The sequence below is a fragment of the Mustela nivalis genome, assembly GCF_964662115.1.
Source record: "Mustela nivalis genome assembly, chromosome: 3".
NCBI lineage: Eukaryota > Metazoa > Chordata > Mammalia > Carnivora > Mustelidae > Mustela > Mustela nivalis.
The window spans coordinates 135,014,806-135,029,182 of record NC_139022.1 but is presented as its reverse complement, the minus strand read 5'-3'; the positions used below and the strand labels follow the sequence as shown (position 1 = coordinate 135,029,182).

Here is a 14,377-nt window from a genome sequence, read left to right as displayed (position 1 = left end):
ATGGCAGCAACATAACCACTAGTTAAAGAACTAAGTGAACAAAAATACTAACAAGGAGAAAAAATGGCCAAACCCATGATTGCCACCTACAGACAGAAGCAGTTTGAGCCACATAAAAGCCACATAAAAGCCTCATAGAGCGGAGGGCAGATGTGTGTACTCGCAACCGTTTGTTTATAAAGCCTTTTGATACTATTGAAATGTCCAGCCTAGTGGCAGCCCCGGAAACATAACCCGTAATGTGGTTTTTCATCCAAGATTCCAAACAAAGTAGCCAAACAAAGTTCACAGCAACAGGAAACACTAAAGGGACTCATTCTAGGACTTTGTCCTCCAGTTGACTCTTTCCGAAATGACTTTTCCATAACAACTGCTCATCACTGACCTACCGGTTTAGATGAAGATGTCTTCTTTCCCTTTGGTTAAATTAAATTGGAAGACTCAAGAACAGGCAGTGTTGTATGTTTATTTATTTAAAAATCTTTCTTGCCACCATCAAGATTGGTAATTGTGGGGGACAAGATATGTGCATTGTGTTCAGCTTTTGCTAAGGTAAATGTTTCCACTGGGCATTGAACTGTAAATTCCCACCTCGGCACTTGAGCAGGAACCAGGCTGCGCTAAATATTTCCACAAGGGATGTTGCCAGCAGGCACATTTTGTTTTTCTTTTGACTCATGATTAATAATGTGCCTACTCAGCAATGTCTGCATCTGGTCTGTACTTCCCTAGTGTTCATGAGACTTTAATGTTTCCTAACATCAGCCCGTGGTTTTCCTTTTCTCTTTTTCCATTTTCTTCTCTCTACTTCTCCCCTCCCCCTCCCTCTCTTCCTCCTCCTTCTTCATCTCTTTCTTCTCCTTCTCCTCCTCCGTCTCCTCCTCTTTCTCCTCTTCCCCTCCTCCTCCCCTTTTTCTTCTTCTCCCCCTCCTCCTCCCCTTCCTCCTCAATCACCTCCTTCCATGTTGATGTAAATGGTAAGATTTTATCCTTTTTGATGGCTGAGTAACATTCCATTGTTTATAAATATATATAACTACGTCTTCTTTATCCATTCATCTGTCTGTGGATATCTAGGCCTTCCCATGGCTTGGCTATTGTGGACATTGCTGCTATAAAATTTGGGGTGCAAGTGCCCCTTCAAATCACTATCTTTGTATCCTTTGCGTAAATACCTAGTAGTGTAATTGCTGGGTCATAGGATAGCTCTATTTTTAACTTCTTGAGAAACCTACATACTGTTTCCCAGAGTTGCTGTACCAGCTTAAAATCCCACCAAAAACGTAAGAGTGTTCCCCTTTCTCCACATTCTCACCAACACCTCTTGTTTCCTGAGTTGTTAACTTTAGCCCTCCAGACTAGCATGAGATGGTATCTCATTGTGGTTTTGATTCGTATTTTGCTGATGCCAAGTGATGTCGAGCATCTTCTTCATGTGTCTGTTGGCCATTTGGATGTCTTTTTTGGAGAAGTGTCTGTTTATGTTCTTTTGTCCATTTCTTGACTTGATTATTTGGTTTTTGAGTTTTAATTCGATAAGTTCTTTATAGACCTTGGATACTAGCCCTTTATCTGATAAGACATTTGCAAATATCTTCCCTCATTCTGTCAGTTGTCTTTTGGTTTTGTTGACTGTTTCCTTTGCTGTGAAAAGCTTTTGATCTTGATGAAGTCCCAGTTCATTTTGGCTTTTGTTTCCCTTGCCTTTGGAGATGTGTTGTGTGGTTGAGGTTGGAGAGGTTGCTTCTCCTCTAGGATTTTGATGGATTCCTGTCTCACATTTAGCTCTTTCATTCACTTTCAGTTTATCTTTATGTATGGATGTATGGTGTAAGAAAATGGTCCAATTTCATTCTGCATGTATCTGTCCAATTTTCCCAACACCATTTGTTGAAGAGACCGTCTTTTTTCCATTAGATGTTTTTTCCTGCTTTGTCAAAGATTAGTTGACCATAGAGTTGAGGGCTCAGACCACACTTTGAGAAATGCTTCTCAGGAGAAATCCATTGCTCCTAGAAAGTTTTAGGGCCTTCTAAAGCCCCCAGTTGAAGTATAAATATCTTTGCAAGTGGTTATCACTCTTATCGGTTTGTTAATAAGCATTTATTCAGCCAACAGTTCTGGAGAACTTGCTGTTCACAGTGCACTGTTCTTTAGGTGGTAAAATAGTAGTGAGACCTTGGTTGTTATACTTAGAAAGCCCAGAGCCCAATGGAAGAGAACACAAGGTCAGTATGGATGCTACTGGTAGTGTCTAAGAGGATTTTAGGTGGTATATGAATAACCATATACAAATGCTTAGTGTTGTGTATTACCTTCCCTTTTTTAAAAAAAAGATTTTATTTATTTATTTGACAGAGAGAGATCACAAGTAGGCAGAGAGGCAGACAGAGAGAGAGAGAGAGAAGCAGGCCCCCTGTTGAGCAGAGAGCCCAATGCGGGACTCGATCCCAGGACTCCAGGATCATGACCTGAACCAAAGGCAGAGGCTTAACCCACTGAGCCACCCCGGTGCCCCACCTTCCCTTTTTGATGTGGGATACTGGTCTTCGCTTGTTATAGTGATATAAAGTTATTTGCCAAGTAAAATGATTTCACTTAAATAATAAGTTGATCTAAGCAAACCTAGAAGTGATAGAGCAGAATTTGAATGTGGTTCATGGAAGTTTAGGAAAATGCAGTATTTTGGTGGGATGGTAATGCCAGACCCAACATGGCTCATTAAATAGTGTAGAGGTCAGGGAACTTAGCCTGGGAGGGCAGGCAGCATTTCACAGACGAGGCAGTAGTCTCTCTCCTTCTTCTCTTCCCATTCCTAATATAATAGTTACCACAGAAAGAACATTCATCTGTAAGAAGTGCACACTCACTCTCCTTTACATGTGTTATCTCATTTAGTTCTTCTTCTTCTTTTTTTTTAATTCATTTAGTTCTTGTATCAATCCAGTGAGGAGATGGATGCTATGTCCATTATGCAGATGAGGATATCAGGATCACAGAGCTCATAAGGAGAAAGAGGAATTGAACCCAGCAGCCCACTCTGAGCTCCAGCTCCAAAGCAGTGTTCTGCCATCTTGGCTCAGGGAGGGTTAGAACAAGTGGATATGATAAGGTCCTGGAGAAGTTGTCTGTGGTGTGTGTGTGTGTGTGTGTGTGTGTGTGTGTGTGTAGGTAGGAGGCTTGGCAGGATTGGCTTCATAATTTGTGAGGCCAAGTGGAAAATGAATATGTGGGGTCCCTTGTTAAAAAGTTACTAGAATTTAAACATGGTGATAGCAGAACATTAAAGGCTGCACAGGGTCCTTCCTAGCTCAGTGCTCTGTGAACACTGCACACCCACCCATGAAGCCAGCCCTTAGACTTGGGGTCATGTGGAGAGGGGCTATGAAGGGTCAAAGGAAGGATCCCAAGACTCTTCACCCTTTTTTTCCCCCCTTGACCTGAGGAACTGTTGTTATAAAGCAATTCCCTCCTGTTTTTTCATGCCTTTTGGGGGTGAAGAAAACCTCCACAAACACTAAACCAGATAACAAAGGTTCCGTTGCCCTGTGATGGCTTGAGACCTTAACATAGTTCCAAATGTTAATATTCCTTCGATGGGTTCTGCAAATAAGAGTCTTGTGGGTAATTACATTTTTAATAAATTACAGTTTGCAGCTTGAGAGTCAAATAGATTTCCTGTTCTGTAAGCTGGCCTTTCTTCCCAGCCCCGTTACCAGGCCCTAGTCATGCCCCTTCCTTCTTGTAAATCCTTCATAATTAGGACAAGAGTTGTTCATTGACTTAAACCTGTCGTAGTCTCAGTTCCTGATAATTCATTGTGTGAAAGAGCTAAATGTTATGAAAATCACCGTTTATTGCCTCATATTCATAATGTGCCTGTTTAATGAAATGAAGTAGGAATTTATTTTTGGACTTCATTGGTAGCTGCAGACCACAATGACAAATAATCCACGTGAATGGAAGGTTTAAATGGAATTTTCATAGAAAATGCACATCTAACTTGTTTTATTAAGCAACCTTGGTACATGACAGTCTAGATTCATAAAATGTATTTCAGGACTCATTATTTACTTTCCAAGACAATTTCTAGCATTCCAAACGCATTTGCTATAGTTTTCTTTTAAACAGTAGCTACCTTAGGTATATTTGAGGTAGACTTTCATTTAAAGAGTAATCAATTTGCACACAGTTGTTCAGGATGCCATCTCTGTGCAGAACCCACCTGCAGTTTCCTGGAAAAGAAATAAGGTGCTTCTGAATTCTGGATTGTTTTGTGTTTAAAACTGGTATTGGCCTTTGATTCTAACTCCATCTCATTAGTTCTGTGTATATGGGTCATACTGGGAGCACCTTCTAATCTGAACAAATATGCAGCATTGTCGAATTAATGCCTCATTCACATTTTTTTTTCCCCACCAAATATGCAATCTGTGGGACAATAAGGACATTCTCTGGTGAGTCCTTCTAGCTGGGTGGTTATTGTCAGAAGTGGATAAAGATTCACAGACACTAAAAGAACAATACTACTCTTAGAAAGGATTTGCACTGATTCCTTAGTGCTCCCTTCAGGGAAAAATATGCATACTTCTATATGCAGGATAATTGTCATGTTCATTGGATGCTCATTCCCTGCCAAACAAGGTGTCTGGCCCATACTAGGTTGGCAATAATGGATGAATGCATGGCTGAGTCAAGAAGACATTTCTACATGAACATTCCAGAGAGTGAGATGGTAACCATCTAATTGTTTGGAATCATCTGATTATTTCAAAGGAATTTCTAAACAACCCATCTTTTGTTATATATAGAAAGATGTGGTCATAAAGGGGCTCAAAGAGTGTCAGAAAGAGCTGGTCATGAGATTAAAGCTCATTTCATTGAACTTTGAGACAGTAACAAGTCATGATGACGATGAGGATAATTATGGTGTAGAGGGTATTCTTTGAGCATGACAATTTGAGACCCTGTACACATATTACCTCATTTAATCTTTACAGGTGGGGGAAGCAGGACTCAGAGAGGGGAAGTAATGTTACCAGGGCCACAGTTAGTCATGTCTTTTTTTTTTTTTGCTTCAAAGCCCACATTCTCTTCCACCACCATTTTATCTCTGCATAAAGTTCTCAGGCTTGTCATTGCCTGAGGCAGGATCAGAATACAAGTCTCTTGACTCTTCTGTCAGTGTTCTTAGACTCTGTGGCCGGCTGCTATCAGAACTCATACAAAAGGATGAAGAAAATGCCTCTCAAAGTGTTTTGAAAGGCATATTTTAACTCTAACCGAGGGTCATAAAGTGGGGGCCAAAAGGCATCCTCGGTAAGTTTATAGCAAATTGGTCAAATGGATTCGGGTTACTCATGGGATATTTAGAGTAATCAGGGCGAGATGTGCCAGTGTAGCAGAAAAATCACACAATATGTAGACATGAACTTGGTTTTTGGTCATGATTTGATCTAATTAGTTGTGTGATCTTGAGCACTTAACCCTCTTTGAACTCGACCTCTTCATTTATGAAATAGAAGGAATAAAAGTGGCTGAGGTACTATAGGAGATCAGGTGTAGGAGAGTTTTATAGACTAAAGCATAGTTAATGTACCTTTATTCTCAATCACTTGCCTTCCTCTTTTCCTCATTTGCAGTTTTTTGTTTTGTTTTATAGACATTGTTTTATAGATATTTAATAAACATTTTAATTTTGTTTTTTCTTATGTGCTTTCTTTGACTACTTTGATGGTAAATAGTGATTTCCCCTTTATGGTGGGGATAAGTGTGGTTTTTTATAAGTTATTAAAGTTGTGAAACTGTGTTCAGCAGCTGGACCAGAAAAATTATTTGTACAGAAGAGGTTCAACGGAATAATCTTAACCATAGTACATGCAACAGTATCTCCGGGATGTCAGCTGATGGCCAGGTCAGTAGGAGCCAGGACCAAGTCCAGCTGGATTAATGAATAGATGCTGAAGACCCAGAACAGAGGAGATAACTGTACCTGAAGCTAATCACCAACACAGTGAGTTGCTTACTCACTTTAAAGAGTCTCGCTGGGAAAGGAGCATTGTTTCCCATTCTTGCCAACACTCGGGGTCATCAGTCTTTCTAATTATACCTACTTTACTGACTGTGAAGTGGTATCTCTCTGTGGTTTTAATTGCATTTCCCTGAAAATTAAATATATACCTACCCTATGAACCCAGTTACTTCACTCCTGGGTATTTCCCCAAGAGAAATAGGAATGTACATCCAAACAAAAAACTTGCATAAGAATTTTTTTTTAAAAAAGATTTTATTTATTTATTTGACAGAGATCACAAGCAGGCAGAGAGGCAGGCAGAAAGAGAGGAGGAAGCAGGCTCCCCGCTGAGCAGAGAGCCCAATGCGGGGCTCGATCCCAGGACCCTGGGATCATGACCTGAGCTGAAAACAGAGGCTTTAACCCACTGAGCCACCCAGGCGCCCCTTGCATAAGAATGTTGTAGGAACTTATTCAAAAGAGCCCTAAACTGGAAATAACCAAATGGCCATCAATAGGAGAATGGATACAAAAATTATGGTCTGTTTCTGCAGTGAAACACTACTCAGCAATAAAAACGGAATGCATTGCTGTAATTTACAGCACAATAAATTCCAAAAATATTATGCTGAGTTAAAGAAGTCAGATGCAAAAGAGTACTTATTGTGTGATTAGAGGTAATATTAATCTGTGGTTATAGGAATCAGGCCAGAAGTTCTCTTGGGTGGGAATGAGTGGGGAAGTCCCTGCCAAAGGACACTAGAGAAGTTTTTGAGGTGATAGAGGCAGTGTGTGTGTATATATATATACACATATATATGATTTTATTTACCAATTTGATAAATGAATTTATTTATCAATTTGAGAGAGAGAGAGAGAGAGCATGTGTGAGAGAAAGAGAGCATGAGCAGGGGGAGGGGGAAAGAGGGAGAGGAAGCCGACTCCCCCATGAGCAGGAAGCCCAACCTGGGACTCAATCTCAGAACCCTGGGATCAAGACCTGAGCCAAAGGCAGGTGCTTAACCAACTGAGCCACCCAGGTGCCTGGAGATAGTCTATATTTTAATAGAAGCATGGGTTTCATAGGTGCCTTTTGTCAAAACCCATTAAATTGTAATATTTGAAGTCTGCGTTCTTCTTTGTATGTAAATTACACCTAATAGAGTTGATTTGCAACGTAAAAAACCAAGGAGATAATGGAATGAAGCCCTTTTGGATGTTGAGGAATCTTAGAGTCTTTGCACAAGAAGCGTTAAGGACTGAGCAGGAAGAGGAGGGAGAGGTGAGAGCCCAAGAGAGCTGACACCAGAGACTGGAAGGACAGTCCTGTGATAGAGGGATTAGATGCCCATTGTGTGTCACTCCAGAGAGGAGAAAAAGAGAGTGTAAGGGAAGCAGATGGTTTGAGCTCCATGGAAAGAAGAGATTTAAAAAAAAAAAAATTTTAAAGAATCCGTGTTGTCTTGTGATGGAATAGGATGTCTCAGGAGATTGTGAGCTCCTTGTCACTCAGAAGAGTCTAGGTAGCTTCTTGTCAAGCATGCTGTCAAGTGGGTCCTATAGTGATTGAAAAATTTAACTAGAAGACCTGAGGACTTTCTCCTGTGCAAAGATTCTGCATTTATAGGTGGTATTGGATGATGGGGAGAACATGGGCTTTGGAGTCAGGCTGCCCATATCCGGATCTAGAGATCACGAATGAAATTATCTTATGCAAGTTGACTTCTTTAAATCTGTGTCTCTCTCTGTGTGTGTGTGTGTGTGTGTGTGTGTATGTGTGTGTGTGTGTGTATTTTTCTTCCTTCCAATTTGTAACCCACGTACAGTGCTGTACAACTTCAAAGAATTGTAACTGAGACTGAAATTGAAGTGACTGATGTAAAGAGTATAGCAAAGCACCTAGCATATATCCTAAGCACATAATAAGTGCTCAAAAATTTCAGCCATTATTATTATTCTTATTGCTATTATTATGATTCTAAGGATTTTAGGTATTAGCTCATGCCAAAGATAGATTTGGGGGCAGAATCTAAGATCTTACACAGAATCTCTTGTATATTAGACCCTGAAAGTAGGTATATATTATCTCCAACAGAAAGCATGATTAACATTCCACAGGTTAATTTAAAAACAGGAAAAATAAGCCTTTGTGAAATGTCAAACTTTGTGGATTAAAAAAAAAAAAAGGGGCAATGCATATGTGTCCTTGACATGAAGAGATTCTTTTGTACCTTGTTTTGTTCTTACTCACTTAATAATATTTTATTTTAGAACTTGACAACTTCTCTTTCGCTTGATGGCTACATTGCACTCCATAGTATGTGTATATCATACTGCACTTAACAAATCTGGTACTGAGGGACATTTGGGTTTTCCCCACATTTTGCTGATAAAAACAAGGTTTCAATAAATAATTTGGGTTCATAGGTTATTTGACACTGCAAATATATCTGTAGGATAAATGTCTGGAAGTTGAGTTGCTGGGTGAAATGTCATGCATTTTTAAAACATTTTGATAGCTCGTGACAGTTTTCCTCCATGGAGGTTATACCAGTTTACCTTTCATCAGCAATGCATTAGAGTCTGTTGACTTCAAATCCTCAGCAACATGATACATTCTCAGACTCTTTTGCCTTTGCCAACCAATGAGTGTAAAAGTGGGGTTGAGAATATCTTTATGTATATGTATTTAAGGGTAATTTATGTTTTCTGTTCTGTGAATTGTCTATTTATATATTTTACCCATTTTTTGATTAGTTAAATTATATAATAATTTTCTGTTATTAAATTTATTAAACATGTTAATATTATTCCTTTTATAACCCTTTTCCTTGCAGACTTTCAGCTTTCTTTAAAAATTAATATTTAGTCAAATGGACCTTTCTGGTGTACAAGTCAATGACTTTCAACACATATGTAGATTCTTGTAACCACCCCCACAATCAGACAAGGAAAGGTCCCATCATCCAGAAAATTCCCTTGTACTGCCCATATGTAGTCAAATCGTCCCCCACCCCAAGCTTTGGTAACTATTGTTCTGTTCTCTACAGCTGTAGTTGTGCCTTTTCCCAACTGTAATATAAATGGAATCATTCAGTATGAAAATTTTGGAGACTGGTTTCTTTCTCTCAGCATAATGCCTTTGAGAGTTATCTTTGATACTATAAGTATCCGAGAGTTTATTTCTTTCCGTTGTTAAGTCGGTCCTATAGCACCATTGGATGGATGTGCAAAACTTGTGTTTCCATTCATCTGTTGAGGGACATTTCAGTTTTTGGTGATTATACAGTTTTAAGCATTTGTATACAGGGTTTTTGTATGAATGTAGGTTTTCATTTCTGTTGGGTAAATACCTAGGTCAGTTTCACCTGACTGATTTTTTTTTCACTATGTTTTTTTTGTGTGTGTGTTTCAATCTTGTAATATTTTATTGTGTACTGCTCATTGGTGGTATTTTGTAGACTCTGGATTTTGTAATCTTCCTCTGAAGATGATTTATTTTTGTTGAGTAGATGGCATAATTACTGGATGATCACTTAATATTTGTGTAGACTTGGCTTTATTTTTTGTTATGCTGTATCCGTAAAAAGCCCAGGGTAATTCACAAGCCCTTCTAATTTGGAGGGACTCAAGTTTTAAGCTGTTTCCTTTGTGGATCTAATCAGGGGATCCCCAACATGAGGGAACCCCATGGGTTTGGGAATCCCGACATGAACTTCTAGAGTGCTTCTCTGTTATAGTTCTCTCCTCTCCGGTGCCCTATGTCAGCTACTGCAAACTGATCTTAGCCACTTTAGCTAAGCAAGACCAGCATGCCCTACTTGGACTTCAGCTTACTGTGCCTTAGTTGGGAAATTGTCCCCAGGCATATTACTGGGGTGATTTTGCAGCTCAGCTCATGAGTTCCTTGTTTCTCAGGGGTGCAGTTCTTGCACTATCTATTGTCCAATGCCTGGGCTCAGTGGCTTCTTCAATATATCTATTTTTAGGGTTGTTTCCAGCATAAGGAAAGCCTGGTACTAGATATTTCTATCATAAGCTTTTTTGAATGGTGGATCCAGCATGATTTATTAAGGGTAACCAGGGGTCTTTTATTTGCAACCTAATTTTTCATCAAGACAACTTTGTTTTTTCAACTGTCAGAGAACTCTGCTGAAAGGTACTAGGGATCTGACCTGGTTTGGTGATTTTTGTATTCTTATGTTTGCTCCACTGAGTAGATTGGGAACCTTTTCCAAGGAGCTGAAACATAGCTTCTGTAAACTACACTAGGTAATGAATTTTTAATTTTTGGTCCAGTTTTATCATGGTAGTAAAAACAGTTTCAATTATATGCTTATTGGTAATTCCTGATTCTTATAAATTTCTAGAGTTTTATTACAGCAGAGATTAGTTTTTCCCCCAGCACAGTGTGACTTCAGGGCAGTTCTGTCCTTCTCAAAAGAGTAGTTTTCTTATTTGTGGGACAGAGACAAGGTCAGTGAAAGAAAGAGTATATAACAAAATTAGACAATTTTGTCCCTTTGTTTAACCTGATGTTAAGTAATACCATGTCTACTAAATTTCCCAATGTGGCTGTGGTACTCTTAGGCTTTCCTCCCCCATTGAGGGAGAGAGATATTGGAATAATTCTCTAGTGATGAATGATCTGGTTTCTTTCTTGTTACTCTCTAAGAGATAAGTAATTGGTGTCTGACAATACTCAAGTCACAATGATTATTTATTTATTGGGGGTTGACTAGTATAGGCTGTGCTTGGTAGGAGCCATTGAATTCTGCTCCCCATACTTCCTATACTTCTTCTGAGACCTGTGAGCTAGCTTAGAAATTTCCTCATGGTTACACCAGAAGTCTAAGAGAGGAGGAACATGTTTTTAGCCTTAGCTGTATCACATTTGTTAGCATCTTATTGGCTAAAGCAAGACACATGGCCAAGCCCAAATCAATGAAACCTGTTACTCCTAAGAGAGCAAAAAAGAGAAAGTAAATATTACTGAACAATAACCCATTCTCCTCTAAGCACTTATTATGTACTAGTCACGAAGGCTGTGAAGATGAGTGGGACAGAGTCATTTGCCTTAGGAACACAAAAAAATTGATCTTGAACTGCAAGTGTAGCGATCTTATAGCTAATGCAAGGGGCAGAGAAGGAGTTAAGCTGTAGTTCAAATGAACAGAAACTCTCAGGCTTTTAGAATTTTTTTTTCCTTTTAATTTCACACCCTGGAGGATGTTAAACTTGGATTGCTGGCAGTCTACCAGAGCTTTGTGTTGAACTGAAATCCCCTGCTATTAATAACTAGGTATACTGTGATTTTGAGATTTAAAGCCATGATCTCATGTTAGAAGCTGCAGTGGGCCAGGAAGCTGTTTGGGTTCATACCACTTCTAAAAGCTCTTGGGTAAAGGTGCTTGAGGATTAAAGGGAAAACTCATAAGCAGGGACTTGAGGCTTGAGGGCTTTGTTTCAGGAACTCTTAGTAAGAAATGCACAACAGAAAACTAAAATATACAGGCTATCCAAACCTTCAAAACAACAATCTAGGTTATTATAAGGGACGACTAGAGGGACCAAGGAGGATCTTGATGGATTGTGGAGAACAGAGCAAATGACATGGAAATACTGATGCTTTATGCCTGCTCCCCCTTTCTGAGGGTCTCTTCTTCACCAGTTAGTGTTGAGGTTGGAATTGGACCTAAGAAAGCCTCAGACAACTTGGGCCAGTGGTATGTGGAGAATCTTAGCCATTTTTTGGTGGTGGTGGGGGGTGGGCTCTCATCCAAAATTCATGACATGGCAGTCAGTGGTCTTGAACTGATTGGTGAGGTTATGTTGTCCAGGATCCTCAGACTCCTCCAAGTCTGACTGTGGACCACATCCAAGGATGACTGAACAAAGGGACAGAAATTAAAGAGGAAAAATCTTACTGGGACACAAGAAAGAAGATTTCAGGTTTTGTGGATTCCACTGCAGAAATATCTGTTGTGGTCCAGCTCTCATTTCACAGTTGAGGAGGGCTTTCTTGAGGTCATGTGAGTTTATGCAGGGCTAGGGTAGAACCAGTTCTCTGGCGTCATGGTGGCAGCTAACAGCTGACATTACTAAGGACTTGTTATGTGCTAGGCCTTTCTGAACACTACACAGATTATAATTTTTTTGTCCTCACTAAAGTTCTATGAAGCAGGTACTGATTATTCCCATGTAACAAAGGAGGTTACCGAGACACTAAGATACCACACACCTTGTCTAATGTCACACAGTTGCTAAGTGGGGGGAGCCAGGACTCTGGATCTGGAGTAATCTGACACAGAGCCTGGACTCTTAAGTTCACTGTTACTCTGCAGTGAGAGAACCAGTTAGATAATCATGTAAATCAAAGATACTCAATAGACAAGAATGTTAGTCTTTCTGGAGACTGGCAAATCCCATAATTGCAAGACAGAGAGCCCTTAGATTATCCTTGCAGAGAGGTAAAGCTGGAAAATAATGTGGGCTGTGTCAGAGCAGCAGCCGAATGCTGTGAAAACGTTTTGAGCTGTCCAAGGTTCTGAGTTCCAGCTTCATTTCGAACACCTTTTGTCTATTGCACTCATCACCAATATTTAATAACTTCTACCCCAGAGTCTAGAGTTTTAGAGCTGAATAGATTGCAACAAATAATAATTGTACTTCTACTGGGTTCTAGGCACTTGAGATCTGTTATTTCACCATAGCCCCACATCAATTCAGTAACCTCACTTTTTTTTGAGGAAGAGAGAAACAGATAAACCACTACCCATGTTATAAGGCAAGATGAAGCAATTACTTTTTTGGGAGCTTAAATGTTAGGGTATTGAAAGGGGTAGTGAAAAAGTATTTATGGAGCCTTTGAAGTGGAAATAGAGGGCTAATTTCAGTAGGGTTAAGGGAGTAGTATGAACAAAGGAATGGTCTGTTGGAGGAAGGGAAATCTGTATGGCTTTGTTGAGACTATCAAACACTCAGAATACATGTTTCCAGTCTCCTTCTCACATGCATGACACACATCTCTGAATGATCATCTCTCCCTACCCCCTGACTTACCTGAAGTAGGACCTCAGAATCCTTCCCAACACAGAACTTCAGGTGGGCACTAACAATTGAATAGTTGGAACATTTGAGATATGCTTTTTTGGTCTTCCTGGAGTAGCACATTTGTGAATCGAATGTGCTGTAAAAAGTTAGATCATCTACACCATTTTCTTCACTGAGAGATGATACAATTGAGAGTCAGCAAAATAATTATTCAAAGTCATGTAACAAGGGAATGACAAAGCCAGAAGAAACAGATCCCAAGCCTCATGACCATTACTGCATAGTGGTTACCTATCTCAGGGTTTCTTTTTTTTTTTTTTTTTTAATAAACATATATTTTTATCCCCAGTGGTACAGGTCTGTGAATCACCAGGTTTACACACTTCACAGCACTCACCAAAGCACATACCCTCCCCAATGTCCATAATCCCACCCCCTTCTCCCAAACCCCCTCCCCCCAGCAGCCCTCAGTTTGTTTTGTGAGATTAAGAGTCACTTATGGTTTGTCTCCCTCCCAATCCCATCTTGTTTCATTGATTCTTCTCCTACCCACTTAAGCCTCCATGTTGCATCACCACTTCCTCATATCTGGGAGATCATATGATAGTTGTCTTTCTCTGCTTGACTTATTTCGCTAAGCATGATACGCTCTAGTTCCATCCATGTTGTCGCAAATGGCAAGATTTCATTTCTTTTGATGGCTGCATAGTATTCCATTGTGTATATATACCACATCTTCTTGATCCATTCATCTGTGGATGGACATCTAGGTTCTTTCCATAGTTTGGCTATTGTGGACATTGCTGCTATAAACATTCGGGTGCATGTGCCCCTTTGGATCACTACGTTTGTATCTTTAGGGTAAATACCCAATAGTGCAATTGCTGGGTCATAGGGCAGTTCTATTTTCAACATTCTGAGGAACCTCCATGCTGTTTTCCAGAGTGGCTGCACCAGCTTGCATTCCCACCAACAGTGTAGGAGGGTTCCCCTTTCTCCACATCCTCGCCAGCATCTGTCATTTCCTGACTTGTTGATTTTAGCCATTCTGACTGGTGTGAGGTGATATCTCAAGGTGGTTTTGATTTGTATTTCCCTGATGCCGAGTGATATGGAGCACTTTTTCATGTGTCTGTTGGCCATCTGGATGTCTTCTTTGCAGAAATGTCTGTTCATGTCCTCTGCCCATTTCTTGATTGGATTATTTGTTCTTTGGGTGTTGAGTTTGCTAAGTTCTTTATAGATTCTGGACACTAGTCCTTTATCTGATATGTCGTTTGCAAATATCTTCTCCCATTCTGTCAGTTGTCT

General features: G+C 39.8%; 1 long non-coding RNA gene across 1 annotated transcript in view; it reads left to right on the top strand.

The window, feature by feature from the left end:
• The window catches only part of LOC309861830, a 159,408-nt gene that overhangs the window by 119,805 nt on the left and 25,226 nt on the right, over positions 1 to 14,377 (top strand). Inside the window, exon 3 of the long non-coding RNA XR_014310224.1 lies at positions 5,818 to 6,013. This is a non-coding gene — a long non-coding RNA (uncharacterized lncRNA). The remainder of the gene's footprint in view (positions 1 to 5,817; positions 6,014 to 14,377) is intronic.